This window comes from Pelobates fuscus, chromosome 8, assembly GCF_036172605.1.
Source record: "Pelobates fuscus isolate aPelFus1 chromosome 8, aPelFus1.pri, whole genome shotgun sequence".
NCBI lineage: Eukaryota > Metazoa > Chordata > Amphibia > Anura > Pelobatidae > Pelobates > Pelobates fuscus.
The window spans coordinates 146,241,750-146,259,650 of NC_086324.1; the positions used below are offsets into that span (position 1 = coordinate 146,241,750).

General features: G+C 42.9%; 2 protein-coding genes across 3 annotated transcripts in view; one reads left to right on the forward strand and one right to left on the reverse strand.

Annotated features, from left to right (window-relative positions):
- The window catches only part of C8H7orf50 (chromosome 8 C7orf50 homolog), a 213,467-nt gene that overhangs the window by 32,100 nt on the left and 163,466 nt on the right, over positions 1-17,901 (reverse strand). The window lies entirely within an intron of this gene.
- The window catches only part of GPR146 (G protein-coupled receptor 146), a 33,868-nt gene continuing 32,512 nt past the window's right edge, over positions 16,546-17,901 (forward strand). For both annotated transcript variants that reach the window (XM_063430398.1, XM_063430402.1), the window contains exon 1: positions 16,546-17,306. The gene's annotated coding sequence lies outside the window, so the exon portion shown is untranslated. The remainder of the gene's footprint in view (positions 17,307-17,901) is intronic.

The window sequence follows — 17,901 nt, forward strand, 5'->3', positions numbered from 1 at the left end:
TGATTGAGTGCGGTATTCATATTTGTTTATGATATAGGGCAATTATTCACTGACATGATAGTGTCTAAAGTGATGTCGAAAATCTAAATCATACAGGAATAATTTGGTCTTTTTGTTTTACAGTCCAAATTCCATAGATAGAATAGGATTAGACATTTGTCAAAAATCTAAATGCCGAGGGGGCGGGGCCTGACCATCATGGCGGAGAGTCGTGTTTTCTACGAGCTCCCACAAAATCTTGACAAAACAAGCAAAACTCTGCTCACTCAAGCGACACACACAGCATTTCCAGATACCCACTTGCCACCCACACTGGAGGGCACACGATGGGATCTTATGCAACTCGATTGGGGCCAGCTGAAATCACGACCGACATTGCGGCCTGGTATGCATCGGGCGGAGGAGGCGGCCGCTACCCTGTCCTGGAGGCACCCTGAAGCTGCTCACCGCACAAGCAAGCCCTGTTACCCCCCCCCCCTGGACCGGCGGGGGTGATCCTGGTCCACCCCAGGATGGCGACCCCGGGAATGATGAGAAAGGGGATACCGCCAATGACAGCAAATGGAGACCTTCCTAAGATGGCGGACACAACATGTGCCGACAACCCCAGCGACATCTCACAAGGTATCCTCGTACGAATTGATAACCACTTCGAGGCATTCTGGAGGAAGCTGGTGGGTAAGCTACATCAACCTGCCTCACCACGGCCACCCACACCTACAAAGCAAGCATCACTCACCTACTCCCATCAAGTGAACCGGCACCCGCACAGCTGCCCAGCGCCCTCACTCACCCGAGCAGGGTGCCAACTCAAACCTGCCTTCCCATCCCGCCGACGGTCAACTCCTGTAGCCGCTCCAGCTCACAGTTCCTCACCTGGGCTGAGAGCCCAGGTGGAGCTACTCTCAGACAGCCAGCCCCATGTCCAAGTAGCATGTCGACGCCTGAAGACTCCACGAACATGCGATTCCTTCACATGAAAGAAGATCAAAGGAGTCAGGGCACCAGCTACGGGGGCGACCCGGGCAGGAAGTGGCATGCGTGCAGGGAAAAAGGGACTTGCATCACGAGCCAAGAACAGCATTGTGAAGCGCCTGGGACGTTCCCTGCCTCGCCACAACCTCCTTAAGGTACAGAGGACTGCTCTGGGGCACGCTTATATCCACACACTGCCACCGATAGTGAGATCCTGCAAGCAGACTCTTTGGGCTACCTGGAAGCAGTCCCCACCAGCACCACCTGGCTCAAGAACGAAGTCGGCCTCACGAAGAGGAATTGGCTGAGTGCATTATTCCGTATGAGGCCCCTCACCCAGGCAGCTATACCTGGAACAACCACATTAAACATAGCGCACTGATGTCCCTACCACTGATTAATTGCCTGAGCCTAATCCTAGTTTAGACACATTTAATGTTTATCTCTGTCTATCATCTGGTTTATATTAAGTTTTGTGATAAAACCATAGTTGCAAATCAGCCCTGCCACTTCAGGGAGTTGGCTGACTCTGGCCTCTGGCCTTTTGTCCCACCTACCTGTCATCAGCAAATATCACATACTAGATCTCTCTGCAAAGTATACAGTGGCTATCGCCTATGCCAATGCTTAAAGATTATCTTGTTTTATTTTGTTTTTCTTTACTCTTTCCGCTTTATATGTGCAACTAGTGTGGTACAGTGATCTGGCAGGGGTGCCGGGCCCAGTGGCTTTATCTGCTACGAGTCATCACTTTTTATCTTCCCGGGATTTATTGGTCCTATCCCAGGCAGATTACTCTAGGATGCTAACATAATTTATCATTCGTAAGGTGTTAGTTTTAGTACTTATAGCTTAGCCTTAGTTATGAATATCACTGTTTTCTTTCTTATGTGCAATTCTGAGGACCAACGAAGACAGGACGCTGCAAGATTGCTCGTTCTTTAATAGATTATTAGCGTTTTGACATATCTACCTAGCCTACTATGTCTTTAAAACAAAAATGTGCAAGTTTTTCCATGTCACTGTCTAACCTATCTATGTTTGTATGTAAATGTACGCTGTTGTGGCGCATGACTATGCTCTGTAAGCACCTGCACAACAAAAATAAAGAATAAAAAAATAAATAAAAAATAAATAAAAAATGCCCCCCAAGTAACACAAATTTTGAGATCTCTGCTTTCGGCTAAATGACAGAACTATAAATAAATGCATTTTCTTGCGGGTAACACAATCAATAAGCAGGAAGGTTGTTAATTTTATTAACACTGCTACTTCAAAATCAAGGCTTATTGAATAACACCGTTGGTGTACTTACTGAACTGTAATTATGTAAGATTCGGAAAGTTTCTCTTTAATTAACACAGGAGGTAATGTTGCTTGGGAATTACAGCCACATGGAGCACATGGGTAATTGTGGCTTTTGGTAAACAGACTCCTAATATCCCCTAGCTCCTGCATGTGTTACATACGGAATCGTGGGGAATGTTAAATGCAATATGCCTAGCTTCAATACAATTATCAAAGAGGACACCGCGTATTGGTAAATGCAGTGCTCTGTTAACATTGGGGGGGAGGGGGGAAGTCTCCAAATTATACATAGATTTATTTATAGTCACCCTGGCACAGAAATGGCCTTAAAAAAAAATAACAGTATAAATATACAGGGGCAAAAGATATTCTGGAAAGTGTTGGGTTTACTCTGTATGTCGAAGGTCCAACCCATGACACTTCATATATTAAAAAACAGAAAATGTCACCCAGAAGCTTGATTCCATAGTGAATCATCCCAATGTGCTCTCCAGGATGGTGTATTCCAACAATATAAACACTGTAGTGAATCACATAATGTCTGTATGGATCATTTTTAAGAACTATCAGTTCATTGTTAAAGAAACACTTTATTGCCCACATACAAATTTTAAGAAAGTCACGTATTAATGTATATATACCCCAATGGAAATGCATGCATTTGATTGTAAGTTTTTTTCACTGGGATATATCTAAAAACAGCTTGCAAAACCTGCAGATCTCTTGTCAAACCCTGCCCAGACTTCCCGTGACTGTCCAATCACAGACTCTGCAATGCAGCTCAATGTGAGGTCTTTGTAAGGCAGGTGCTCTATTTTAAAATATGGGACTGGCACGCAAAGGGTGTTTAAGATCTTGTTTTGGCACAGTGCTACTAAAAGGTTGTCTACCCCTGCTCTAGGCAATTGCTTCCTCTTCAGTTTAACTCCACTGAGCTAACCAACACCAGGAAATAACAGGACTGGTTATTTGATTGAGGGGGTGTAAGAACAGAAACTGATAAAATTGCCAGTTTCTATTAAAATGTTAACTTTTCGTAAAATGAAACAAAGAAAAAAAAATTGGACACACTCTTCACATATAAAACACTTAGGCAAGACAATGTGTTTTAGGGTTCTGGAGTTTCCTTCTAACATCCACACGATGTCTTGATCATATTCTAACTATATTATAAGTTTACCGGTACTCTGTTGCTCTCGTAAAAGCTTACGGTTGAAATGTACGACGTATAAATTATTTCAGACCCGGGTCACTGCTTGCCTTTGGGAGTCATTTCAGAAGACGGTCCTTTGGTTGGTAAAATTGATCTACTGATTGTCCTCAAAGGTAGTGATCACAGAGTCTCTGAAATGAGCAGATAAGTTCAACTTTGCCTGGATTCATCAGGTATCATCAATTTGCCCAAATACTGGAGAAGACAGAATCTCCCACCCAGAGACCTGCTTGGGCGGAACAACAACTTCTACAATGTTCAAATGTTTTTTAAGCTGAAGGGCAGGGTTCGACAAGTGTACTTCGGTTTCCATCTTTCACCTATGGTATCTGACAATTTGGATGCACCTCAATTTTCTTACTACCCCTATTATTATTCAAACCATAAATTAGACCACGGGTAGGCAACCTTTGGCACTCCAGATGCATCTCCCCTGATGTTTTGCCAGCATTGCCTACCCCTGCATTAGACTGATGGATGATAATGTCCACATTCAAGCAGATATCCCCCATGTTTGGACGAATGTATGTTTCATTTTGGGTGAATTATGACAAGTGGACTCATCAGCGAGCTTAGTGCAGCTACTATTAAAGCTGGTTTTATCCTCTGAAGTCAATGTATGGAATGAGCTCTCTCCTGTCCTTAGCTAATCTCCACTTTCCTACTCCCCCCCTACTTTATGCTTATGTGATTATGTTCAAGAGGCACAGGAATGCAGAATTACCCTTCAAAGAGTCTAGTGTTAATGTGCAACATGTCTGTAAGGGTCTGAATAGTATTCCTAATTTTGAGAAAGTTATGCCCATACCATCAATCAGCAATGTCTTCCAGTAGTCTTTGTACAGCGCCTACAGTTGGCAGTGATGGACTATAAAGTTCTATAATGTTTTGCAGGGCTTTGGAGGACGATATTTGTAATCACAGAATAGTTTCTTATAATTTAAAACTCGAGTGCTAAAAGAGGCAACCACGAACTGGGATAAAAATAAGCCTTCAGAATTGTAGTATGTATAAAACAATTCCTTGGCTCAAGGTTGATTTGAGACAAGAATGCCAAGAAAAACAAAGTTTTCTTTTACGATACACAGTTTCCTTAATTTGACTGGCTTAAGTCTTTTTTTTTTTTTTTTTTTTTTACTTTTAGGTGGGGCATCAGCTGGGTATTTGTTAGTACTGCTAGAAGGTACCAATAGATTTTAGAAAGGAGAGAGTGCATTACCCCCTCCCTTTCACCCTCAAAGAGTACGGCAGCTTAATTTCCACAAACTCTTAAGGGGAGGTGATGGACATATCAGTGTTTCAAATGATTTGTAATTTTATTAAGCCTTGCTGAGTTAAAATTGCCATTCACTATGGAAAGCAGAGTAACTGATGACGGAGCGGTTACATTCTTTGTTTACATAAACAGTAATCCTTTCGTGCCAGGAATATATCATTAAGCTCACCTACACCAAAAAAATAACAACAATACATAAACAGAGCAAGAAATATTTTTGGAAACTCATTCCTCCAGAAAAATGTATGATTACTCTCGTTTAAAAAAATAAATAAAACATTTTTAAAAAGTGGAACATTTATATCCCCCTTTTGTGTGTGTGTGTGTGTGTGTGTGATGGGGGGGGGGGGGTTACTATTTTTCTAAAGATTCCACTGAAACATAAAAACCTCAAATGTGTTTTGGAAGATGCCAGACTTAAATAAGAACGGTGCTTTTGTGTCTCATGGCGAGAGGAAAAGGGCTCTTTAAACCAGGACATGCTTGACTGAGAAGGAAAGTGTGCAGGGAAATATACAGTGTTGGTCCTTGTGTGCTTTTCACTTTTTCTGTTCTCTGTTTAAACTTGTTTACGCTGAGATAAAGATGACACAGTCCTACAATACTCTACTTCCAGATAGGAACAGGCAGTCCACGGTTATCTGCTCATAATTCCAAACATATGGTTTTATCTTTTGCAAGCTAGGCTGCTTCATCCTTTGAGTGCAGGAGTGGCCTAAACATTATAGCACAGAGCTTCACAAAGAAAAACACAAAACATCAACAAAAACATATTAAACCCCCCCCCCCCCCAAAACCCTCTGCATTCTCAAAACAAAATGTGAACCCAACCATGTGATACGCAATAACTCATGTCACAATGGACTAGTTCCGTTTGGAGAGTTCACAGTTGCTCAGAAATAAAAAAAATACAGATCTATAAACAGTAATAGGGGACCCCCATGTGCCGCAGTGATGGAATGTACAAAGCCCACCTTACAATGCACAGTCTCCAAACTAAACAACATTTATTACATGATGTGTTTTATTAAGGTTCCATTCAGCTAACAGATCTGAAAAGAAAGATGCAAATGGTGTAGCTGCAATAAGCTTTCTGTTTGCGGCGTTAAGTTACTGAGGGCAGTAATTATCCTTCCAAGCCAAGAAAGCATAAACTTCCCATTACACAACTGGCTGCAGGTGTCTTAAAGGACCACTATAGGCACCCATACCACTTCAGCTTAATGAAGTGGTCTGGATGCCAGATCCATCTAGGATTAACCCTTTCTGCTGTAAACATAGCAGTTTCAGAGATTTTCACTGTGATTTTCACAGTGAGAAGACGCCAGCGTCCATAGGAAAGCATTGAGAATGCTTTCCTATGGACTGGCAGAATGCGCGTGCACATTCAGCCGATGACGGCGAAAAGGAGGAGGAGAGTTCCCGCGCCGAGAGAGCCCGGCGGGGGAAAACGGGTAAGATTAAACCCCTTCCACTCACTAGAGCCCGGCGGGAGTGGGACCTAGAGACCCTATAGTGCCAGGAAAACGAGTATGTTTTCCTGGCACTATAGTGGTCCTTTAAGACTCAATGCTCACTTTAGCTTTCCAAATCACTAGCCTCTGCATGCCAGACTAAAGCAAACTGTGTATTGTGTCATTTTATCCCAAGCTACTATGGAACTTCAACTCCCATAATGTTTATTAGGTCGATGACCTGCTCCTAAAGGGATACTATAGTCACCAGAACCACTACATCATAATGTCCCTGCAGGCATTGGTGCCCAGTAACTCCTCTAGTGGCAGTCACTCAGACGGCCACTAGAGGTTCTTCCCCTCTTGCCGTGTGTGCGCATTCAGCCGACGGGGCAGAACGGAGGCGGAGAGGAGGAGGAGAGCTCCCCGCCCAGCGCTGGAAAAAGGTAGGTTTTTTCCCCTTTTCCCCTTTCCAGAGCCGGGCGGGAGGGGGACCCTGAGGGTGGGAGCACCCTCAGGGCACTCTAGTGCCAGGAAAACGAGTATGTTTTCCTGGCACTAGAGTGGTCCTTTAAGAACAAAACCCTTACCAATATCCCAGGGAAAGGGATGTTCACATGCTACGTACATCTTAGCAGACAGAGATTACTGCGTTTTTACCCGATCCAGGGAATGAGAAAAGCAAATCTATAAACTCGTAGGTGGAATTAATTGTGGTTTTATTATTATAAGCTGTATAAAATGTTATAATGTATAGCACATGTATAGATGGAGCAATGTTTGGGTACACGCACAGTTTATAGGCTTAGTATGCTAGTAAATGGCCTGCAGCTCAAAATTAAGTTTGGCTTTTTTTTTTTTATAAATCTCTCTGGTACACCGGTATCCATCACATCCCGCAAATTATGCTGGGATTTCAGCATTCGTTCTATAGTAACGCTTGACATCAACTTTCTGTAGCAAAATTCTTAAAAGGGCACTCCATGCTTACACTCTTTGCAGAAGTAATCGTGTCAGCTGTCACCGTCTTTCTGTAGCTATAGGCCTATCCCTCTTAATCACATACATCACAGGATGAAGTAGTAGGGATAGGATGGTAGCGGTTATCTTGGGCAATGGTTCATTTCGTCTTTTGTAATGAATGCAACTGCATGATCTCACAACGTCAATCTCGAAAGTCAGAGATTTTTTACATTTGCAATGCCTTATTTACAGTCAGGTCCATAAATATTCGGACATCGACCCAATTCTAATCTTTTTGGCTCTATACACCACCACAATGGATTTGAAATTAAATGAACAAGATGTACTTTAACTGCAGACTTTCAGCTTTAATTTGAGGGTATTTACACCAAAATCAGGTGAACGGTGTAGGAATTACAACAGTTTGTATATGTGCCTCCCACTGTTCAAGGGACCAAAAGTAATGGGACAATTGGCTGCTCAGCTGTTCCATGGCCAGCTGTGTGTTATTCCCTCATTATCCCATTTACAAGCAGCAGATAAAAGGTCCAGAGTTCATTTCAAGGGTGCTATTTGCATTTGGAATCTGTTGCTGTCAACTCTCAAGATGATACCCAAAGAGCAGTCACCATCAGTGAAGCAAGCCATCATTAGGCTGAGAAAACAAAACAAACCCATCAGAGAGATAGCAAAAACATTAGGTGTGGCCAAATCAACTGTTTGGAACATCCTTAAAAAGAAAGAACAAACCGGTGAGCTCAGCAACACCAAAAGACCCGGAAGACCACGGAAGACAACTGTGGTGGATGACCAAAGAATTGTTTCCCTGGTGAAGAAAACCCTTCACAACAGTTGGCCAGATCAAGAACACTCTCCAGGAGGTAGGTGTATGTGTGTCAAAGTCAACAATCAAGAGAAGACTTCACCAGAGTGAATACAGAGGGTTCACCACAAGATGCAAACTATTGGTGAGCCTCAAAAACAGGAAGGCCAGATTAGAGTTTGCCAAACAACATCTAAAAAGCCTTCACAGGCTTATGGACAGATGAGACCAAGATCAACTTGTACCAGAGTGATGGGAAGAGAAGAGTATGGAGAAGGAAAGGAACTGCTCACGATCCAAAGAATACCACCTCATCAGTGAAGCATGGTGGTGGTAATGTCATGGCGTGGGCATGTATGGCTGCCAATGGAACTAGTTCTCTTGTATTTATTGATGATGTGACTGCTGACAAAAGCAGCAGGATGAATTCTGAAGTGTTTCAGGCAATATTATCTGCTCATATTCAGTCAAATGCTTCAGAACTCATTGGACGGCGCTTCACAGTGCAGATGGACAATGACCCGAAGCATACTGCAAAAGCAACCAAAGCGTTTTTTGAGGGAAAGAAGTGGAATGTTATGCAATGGCCAAGTCAATCACCTGACCTGAATCCGATTGAGCATGCATTTCACTTGATGAAGACAAAACTGAAGGGAAAATGCCCCAAGAACAAGCAGGAACTGAAGACAGTTGCAGTAGAGGCCTGGCAGAGCATCACCAGGGATGAAACCCAGCGTCTGGTGATGTCTATGTGTTCCAGACTTCAGGCTGTAATTGACTGCAAAGGATTTGCAACCATGTATTGAAAAGTGAAAGTTTGATTTATGACTGTTAATCTGTCCCATTACTTTTGGTATACAAACTGTTGTAATTCCTACACCGTTCACCTGATTTGGATGTAAATACCCTCAAATTAAAGCTGAAAGTCTGCAGTTAAAGCACATCTTTGTTTCATTTCAAACCCATTGTGTTGGTGTATAGAGCCAAAAAGATTAGAATTGTGTCGATGTCCCAATATTTATGGACCTGACTGTAAATATTACCTTCAAAATTGACCCTGGAGTGCTGCTAGAAGATATAGCTACTCTGACACATGAGTGTGAACCTGGTTGCAGTCACAGGGTGCTGGTAACAACCACCATGGCCCCAGTGCAGACACTGCCACGCAATTCCACCACAGCCTCAGGGTTCTCTCTCCAATGTAGATGCAGCTGCGTCAATTCCCAAAACCCAGCTGCGTTGGTTTGAACACAGTATCCTTGTAAATTGAAGTTGTGTCACGCTGGCCAAAATCAAACTTAAATAATGCGAGCCACAACCATTGTGCCTTTTTATATTTTCTTCATTGTTGGGGTCATGTCCGATGTACTGTGCATGCAAATCTGAAGGAAGAACCTGGGTCTATTTAAACTCATGGATTCTCTGGTCCAGTGCCCCCTCATGGTTTCTATAGCCCTTAGGCACATTCCATACTGTTTGTGACTTCTGTTACTGACTTCTACAACTATTGACCTTGATTTGTTCCATTTTTATTTCCAGTAGTTCCTGACCGACTATGTTATTGACCACGTGTATTCCTGTACTGCTTTGTGTACTAGGCCCGGCCCTGTCTTTGGATATATTATAATTGATTTCTATTGATACTGTATTTTTTGTACTCTTCCTCGTATGAATTGGTATATACACTTACGGTAGTTGTGATATTTCCTATTTCCATCTGATATTAAGCCTGGCAAATTTATGTTCTCGCAATACGTCTGTCTATCATTTCCCTCTGTGCCTTTGGTAGGATTGATGACACATCTTCACATTTTCTGACAAGTGTCCTTTCCTACAAATGACTGTTTTTTCTCCCTATTTACTAGAAATTCCACCCCTGGTTATCATTATCAGTAGTCTTCTTTCATGCTATGATTCTTCTTTCCAAACCCTCCCCCTCCATTTATTAATATCGTCAGTTAACTCCTACACATTCTCCCACTCACATCATTAACTCCATTACAAGCCATCTGACATAACTTAACTCCTGTCCTCTGCTAGATAGTTTTTATTGTGAACGTTAATGAAGAAAACTCTTTCTTATAATACATTGCAAAACGTAATTTGCAATTTCAGTATAACCTTGCAGTCCAAATATTTTTGAAACCTTAAGAGATCTGTTCACAAAACTATAGCATTTCATTAACTAACAGGTGACCAAGTCAAAGAAGCATAACTCAATATAGGTTGCCAACTTCGTATACATAAAAATATTTCAAATAGTGTTGTGATCATTTCAATCAGGCAGCTGCTTAGTGGACAAACCTTTAATTAGTATATACTTCTAAATAACTGTACTTCACCTAATCTGGATAATTATAGTATAATTTCTCTGTTTTTAATAATAATTTATAGGTCAATGAAAGTAAAAGGAACACTATAGGACCAGGAACACAAACATGTATTCCTGACCCTATAGTGTTAAAACCACCATCTAGCCCCCCTGGCCTCACTAAATATATTCAACTCTTACCTCTATTCCAGTCTGCTGGTGCTGGCTCCGTCCCTGATCTGACATCATCAGAAGTGATGATCTCAGCCAAACACAATGCTTTCCCATAGGCAGGGCCGTTTTTTAACACGGGGCAAACAGGGGCAGCTGCCCGGGCCCTTTTACTTCTAGGGGGCCCAAGGCAGCTGCCCTGTGAGCCCAGATGTCCTCGACAACTCTCCCCCTCCACAGGCCCCCAAGTGCATGGCCCATGAACAAAGGGTAGATTAAAAGTGTGAATGTGTCTGTGTGTCTCTCGGCCAGTATGTCTGTGTGTCTCACAGTGTATGTCTGTGTGCATCAGTATGTCTGACAGTGGATGTGTGTGTCAGTAGGTTGTCTGTCAGTATGTGTGTGTGTCATTGTATGTGTCTGTGTGTGTGTGTCAGTATGCCTGTCAATGGGTATGTCAGTATGTCTGTCAGTGTATGTCTTTGTGTGTGTGTTAGTCTGTGTCTGTATGCCTGTCATGGTATGTGTGTGAGTCAGTAAGTGTGTCAGTATGCCTGCCAGTGTGTGTCTTTGTGTCAGGGTATGTGTCTGTGTAACAGTATGCCTGTCAGTGTGTTTGTGTCTGGGTGTGTTGGCATGTCTGTCTGTGTCACCATGTCTGTCAGTATATATGTGTGTTTGTGTCAGTATGTCTGTCCGTGTATATGTCTCTGTAAGTATGTATGTGAAAGGTGTGATTGCATGCCAGGGAGTGGGGGGTGCCCAGGGGGCCCAAGAAAATGCTTTGCCCAGGGTCCTAGTGATATTAAAGACGGCCCTGCCCATAGGAAAGCATTGGATTGCCTGAGATTGTCTATTCTGGTGATCTCAGCCAAGGCGGTGAGCCGGGGGGCAGAGCCAAACGCCACCCTAGCCAATCAGCATCACCTCATAGAGATGCACTGAATCAATGTATCTCTATGAGAAAAGTTCAGTGTCTCCATGCAGAGGGTGGAGACACTGAATGTCAGTGCTGCACACTGTGTTGCACTGCCCCAGGAAGCACCTCTAGCCATCTGATGAGTGGCCACTAGAGGTGTCCCAAGGCTGTGATGGAAACACTGCCCTTTCTCTGAAAAGACAGTGTTTACAGCAAAAAGTCTGAAGGCAGTGACTATCCTCACCAGAACGACTACATTAAGCTGTAGTTGTTCTGGTGACTACAGTGTCCCTTTAAGTTGTATATGTTATTTATCTCTAGGTGATTATTGTCTCTTCACGTTGTATTTTATGTACTTTATTCTTTTTTTCTTTATTTCATAGAATTCAATATGATTAGCTCACTCTTTTCTTCTACATCATCAATGCATTTGAGGAACCAATTCCAGTTTTTGCACCCTGACACAAGGCATTAAACCACGTGCAAAAAAAACAAAAGCTATGGTTGGATCAAAATGAGTCACTATCTGTTCTAGTGACACACGTGAAATAAGGCTCCTCTCTTTCAACATGTCACTGCTCTTCCCTTGTTAGGAAGGCAGAGACCCAGATACATAGCTAATGGTATTTAATTCAAAACAAAAAGATAAAACAAAAAATACTTTTTGAAATGGCTGCAAGTGTTCTCGGATCATTGACATCAGGGAGAAGAGTTCCTCAGAGTCAGGTGGTAGAGTAGACTTTACATTAAGTAACGTAATCACAAATAGGTAGAATTATTACTAATCTCTAAAATATTTAAATCATTTGGGCTTATTCACAGAGCTGGATTTGCCATAAGGACGCCAATGCCACAGCATCAGAGCGGCAGGCAAGTGAGGGGCGATTCGGCTGGTGGTGCTGAAAACATGTAGGGACAGGGATACTATATGGGAATAGAGATTTGGTACTTTAATATTCCCTCCTTTTGTCAATGAGGAGACAGGCTTCTGGAAGATCAGAGCTCCACTCCATCAATCCAATAGTTTTTTTTTTCTGTTTTAAATACGCAAGAGTGAAAAATGAGGGAGAGACTGATGATGTGGCTGAAATGAAGGAGAGACAGGTTATGGGGATGAGATATGTGTGGTGAAGAAATGGTGGTGAGAAAGATGAGGGTGAGAAATGTGGTAAAATAGGCCATGGAAAGAAATGGAGGAGAGATATTTGAAGGATAAAAATAGCAGGACAGGTGTTTGAAGGGGGAGCGAAAGAGAGGTTGTAGCAGGAGGCATGGAGGACCGACAGAAGGAGAGGGGACAAAAAACTAAATATCCATAAAAATGTGTGGAATATTTATGGTTGTAGTAACTCCATAATGAACATTACTGTCAGAATTACCTCATTGACCTTTCAGTTCTCCCACATATTATCTCTCTGTCAGTCCTATAAGTTGCTGGGGCTTAATTGTAATTCTTTAGGAAATCCTTAAAACATTGAAGGCAAACCATGTAAACATTTCATAATTTCTCTCCATTCCCTTCTCCTCACTGTTCACTTCTCTCCTCTCAATATTTCATGCTTTCATATTGTGACTGACTGCCTGGCACCCGACCGGGTACCTCCGTCAATCGCTGCTTCGTAGTAATCCTTGAGTACCATAAGCACCGCACCAGACACCATAACCACCGTAAACCCCACAAACCTCCGCAGCTTGGTTGGCGTCTCGCTGTCCTCCACCCACCCTGGAGCCAATACCAGGTTTCAGCTTCCAGTGGGTAGACCTCTCCTAGTCCAGAGACAGAGCAAGGGTTGTAATCCAAGGGAGTATAGCGATTATAACAATCCCAAGAGTGGATATAGCTCTCCAAATATGAGCCTAGACTTCATGAAGGGTAAAACAAATCTGTTTAATGGCAGCCATGACTGGCCTTATTTGCAGGTCCCCATGCACTCCCCCTCTGAAACAGAGAGTAGACTACAGTAAAAACATATACACTATTAACATTGGCAATTAGGTCCAGGACACTCCCATACAAAATAGGTCAATCCCTCCCCTATGCCTGGGAGATAATTGAGTCAGCCACTGTATTAAACTCAATTATTTCCATGCACAGAAAACATACATTTTTACAAAGCCCCCAAAATACCTTAAAACACACAAAATCCCCACAGAAGTTACATCCCCTGTTAGCCCTGATCTGGGTGACCAACATATTCAAAAATCACCCAGATCGGTTCAGGAATTTCATGGAAGTCATAATTTGACCGACCGCCCACATGGTCCCATGCCCAAAACAGTTCTAGAAAATCAGGGCTTGTGGTCGGTCTAGTTCGGTAGTTTAAAAACCGAACAAACTCCCGAACAGAGTCAATGTTCTTACCCTGGAGCTTGTTCCCCTTGTTCTTGGGAATGTTTCCACCGAGCAGCGCCTTTCTAAGTCCAGCGGTGTTCGGGAGTTTCTGTGTCCGTTTTCAGTTCCATGAGATTCATGCCTAAACACCGCTGCTTGCGTTCGCGGGAACAAGATGGCCACCACCTTGTGGTCGTCCATAGGAATTGAAGCCACCCAGACAAACATGGTGGTCTCTGGTTTGCGTGGCTGTTTCGTTTAAGAACCAAATATAAAATCCCTCGAACCAAGTCTGTTCACATAGTTTTAAAGGGCCCATAGTCTTTTGGTAAGAGGCTGGTCAGCAGGCCCCTCCAAGAATACGTGACGAGGCTCAGTTCGTCACACATATTTCTCTTTTTTCTGTGACTGACATTCTCTTGTCCTCCATTTGTTCCCAGATCGCCAATTCTAATTTCTCATGGCCTAATTTCTCATGGAATGCCACACATCGTCCAACTAGAATGTCTTCTAAAGTCCAGTCATTTAAGAAGTCACTGAAAATGTGGCGGCGGGGAAGCATACTTGGGTAACTCTTCCCTCATTACAACAGCCCTCCGTCTGTCCTAATTTCCCCTGTGATTCCATAGTCCATTTGCTCTAATTACTGATCCTCCACACACCACTTGTGCAAACTAAAGTAGACACTAGTATCATATCCATCAACTCCTACTCCTCTCTGACATGTTCTTCTTCCGTTACCCCTTCCTCCTAGATTGTAAGCTTGTTTGAGCAGAGCCTTCTTCCCCTCTTCTGTCTGTTAATTACTTCTTGTTACATAACATCATTGAATAATTGTAAATGCAGGCACTGTATGAATGCTAATAGCAGAATTTATAAAGTTGAGATTACATTGCAATCAACTTTCATTTTGGAGAAAAAAGCATTTTACCTTTTGTGTAATAATTCCCGACTACCTTTATATTCTGAGCTTGTTAAATAAAGCCTTATTTTTATCTAACATGTCCTGTTGCAAGTACAAGTACTGTTTGTATAGGGTTGCAGAGTATGTTGCTCTTTGATGAATAATAAAATGAATAATAATAAGCCACAAGAGGAACAAAACGCCATAAAGGGCAGAAAGACTGCAAGATATGATAGAAACATTTAAATACATAAAGGGAATCCACACAGTAAAGGAGGAGACTATATTTAAAAGAAGAAAAAATACCACAACCAGAGGACATAGTCTAAAATTAGAAGGACAAAGGTTTAAAAATAATATCAGGAAGTATTACTTTACTGAGAGGGTAGTGGATGCATGGAATAGCCTTCCAGCTGAAGTGGTAGAGGTTAACACAGTAAAGGAGTTTAAGCATGCGTGGGATAAGCATAAGGCTATCCTAACTATAAGATAAGGCCAGGGACTAATGAAAGTATTTAGAACATTGGGCAGACTAGATGGGCCGAATGGTTCTTATCTGCCGTCACATTCTATGTTTAAGAGGGACAAGGAGTGTAAGAAGAAAACAAACCAGGATGAAAGTAATATGTACCTGACTGTTCATAGAGATACATTATAGGCAGCTATTTTGTATTTCCCTTCTCCAGTGACCCATGAAACTGTGGTTTGATTCTTATCATTAAATGAAGCTTTGATATGTGTCAGTGTGTCAAGGGAACCTGTGACAGGAGTAAAATATGATTCCGTGGCAAGAGTCTCTACAGTGAACCCATGGTATGGATGTAACAGAAAGTGGTCGTATGTGCCAATGTGGGTATCTGATGAAGCCAAGGTGGCAGTCTGTGGATGGTAAAACACTTTCAAATTGTAAAGCTATGGCAGGTTTGCAACAAGGGGGAGACCATCAGCGGCCTGTGGGAGGCAACGATGCCTGTCTGAGAAGGGGAAGCAGAGTTCCCTGGTGCCCATTTGCTGGTGGGGAGATGCAGAGGTGCCCGTCTGCTGGCATGGGGGATGCAGAGGGGCCCGTCTGCTGGCATGGGGGATGCAGAGGGGCCCGTCTGCTGGCATGGGGGCGTGCAGAGGGGCCTGCCTGCTGGCGGGGGTGTGCACAGGTGCCTGCCTGCTGGCGGGGGTGTGCACAGGTGCCTGCCTGCTGGCGGGGGTGCGCACAGGTGCCTGCCTGCTGGCGGGGTGCGCACAGGTGCCTGCCTGCTGGCGGGGGTGTGCAAAGGTGCCTATCTGCTGGTGGGGCGTGGGGTGCACAGGTGCCTATCTGCTAGTGGGGGGGGAGGTGTCTGTCTTGTGGGGGGAAGATGCTTGTCTGCTGCTGGTGTGGGGGAGGAGGGTGCCGATGGGGTATATATACCTCCACTGTAGCAATATGAGGGTCTTATTGACCAGATGGTCAAGTATTTTTAAATATGTTTCATTTAAAAAAATGTCATCTCTTTTCATTACATGCTGCAAGTATTCTTACAATAAATAAACATTTCTGGTGACAATTTCCTTTAAGGCAGAAAAATGACCTACATAAAGTGCACTTTCTCTAAATCTTTCGAGCTTATAGAGTCTGATGGTGCCAGTCATTTAGGAATTCTTAGTATGTAATTGTGTTTAAACGCATTTCTTCTCATCGAGTTTCTCGTACGGTTAGACTAACTCATTCGGCCAAGGTCACAAGGAGTATTATCAGGAATTGAACGGCAAAACATTTCTCCAGAATCTGTCATTCCACTTCCCGGCAGCGTTGCTCTAAACACGGAGCCCAAAATAGCTTAGGAGACAGAGAGAGAGAGAGAGAGAGAGAGAGAACGATGATAAAACCAAAAGCTCGGCTACACGAATAAGAGACCAGCGAGCATCCACATCATTCCATGGAAATGCTGTTGCCCCCGCTTGCTCCTCCTCCTTGCTTTACCTCTAGAAATGTGCACTAAAAAAACAAGTGGGTTCAGACCGACTCCTTCGGCGTTTGGATAGATGACTAGCTGAACGTGGGCTGGGTGCCAGTTAGTATGACCACGGTGCGCACTGACTGTTTAATGAAAGCCCCTAAAGAACACATTACACAGTGTTTCTTGAGAGAGCCAGCTAGCCCTACAGTGATTGCAATCAATAAAAACACTCTGCAAGGGGCCCAGAGGGGGAGAAACAGATTGAGAGAGGGAGAGATCTCTGTTAGAGCTCTACTCAGATCTCCTGCCACTCTATCTGCCCTTCCCCCTCTGACCAGAAAACAAGTGAAACTTTGGAAATCAGAAGGACAAACTGGTCTCCTTTTCAAAGCGGCAGCACAGCTCCGAGCTCTCCCAACTTCCAGCTTCGTAATAGCTCCATCAATCCCAGGAGCACGGCACAGAATATCTGGTTTGTTTTCATCCTTAACAGCCTGAGGAAGACAAGTGCAGCAGCGTCTACAAAAAAAGGGCTCTTGTATTTGCCTAAAACTGGGATTTTTAAACAAAAAAAAACAAAAACCATGGCATTGGATCCAGCAAAATGATCACAGGATGGGTGATATCTGTACTTTTAGAGCAACAAGGTACCTGCTATTATTAAGGCGACGTACAGTGTCACGAAACAAGCTACATGTATTAGAAGCCAGCATTTAAGAGGTAAGCTTGTTTGATACACTGATGTATCGTGTCTGCATGTTTCATTACATTTGCTGTTTTTGTTGTGTTTTGCTGTTCCACTTATTCCTTATTTACAAAGCCTAAAACGTCTTAGTTGTCTTTGACGTTTGGGTTGGACGAGGATGTCATTTTTACACCTGCACAGCTGGCATTTCCCTTGGCAAAGAGAGGGCAAGCATTTTATTGGGTTAAGGGATATTATTTATAGGATCAAGTATTTATTTATTTATTATTTATTTATAAAATATTTTACCAGGAAAGATGCATTGAGATTTCTCTCGTTTTCAAGTACTGATACAATAGTATGTAAGAACCAGTTAAAACAACTAGACAGAAATGTGTCTTTGAGAATAGATCATTACCCATAAAACAGGTTTCATATATATATATATATATAATATTCTACACGCTACATTTTAATAACAGCCACTGTTCTACATCACTGGCTGACTCAAACAGTTATGCCCTAATATTTTGGTAAAGTAAGAACTGGGTTTAAATTAATTCAGAAAGCAGGCAATATTGCAAACTGATAAATACATCTCCTAACAAGGACACCCCATCCCTCTACTGC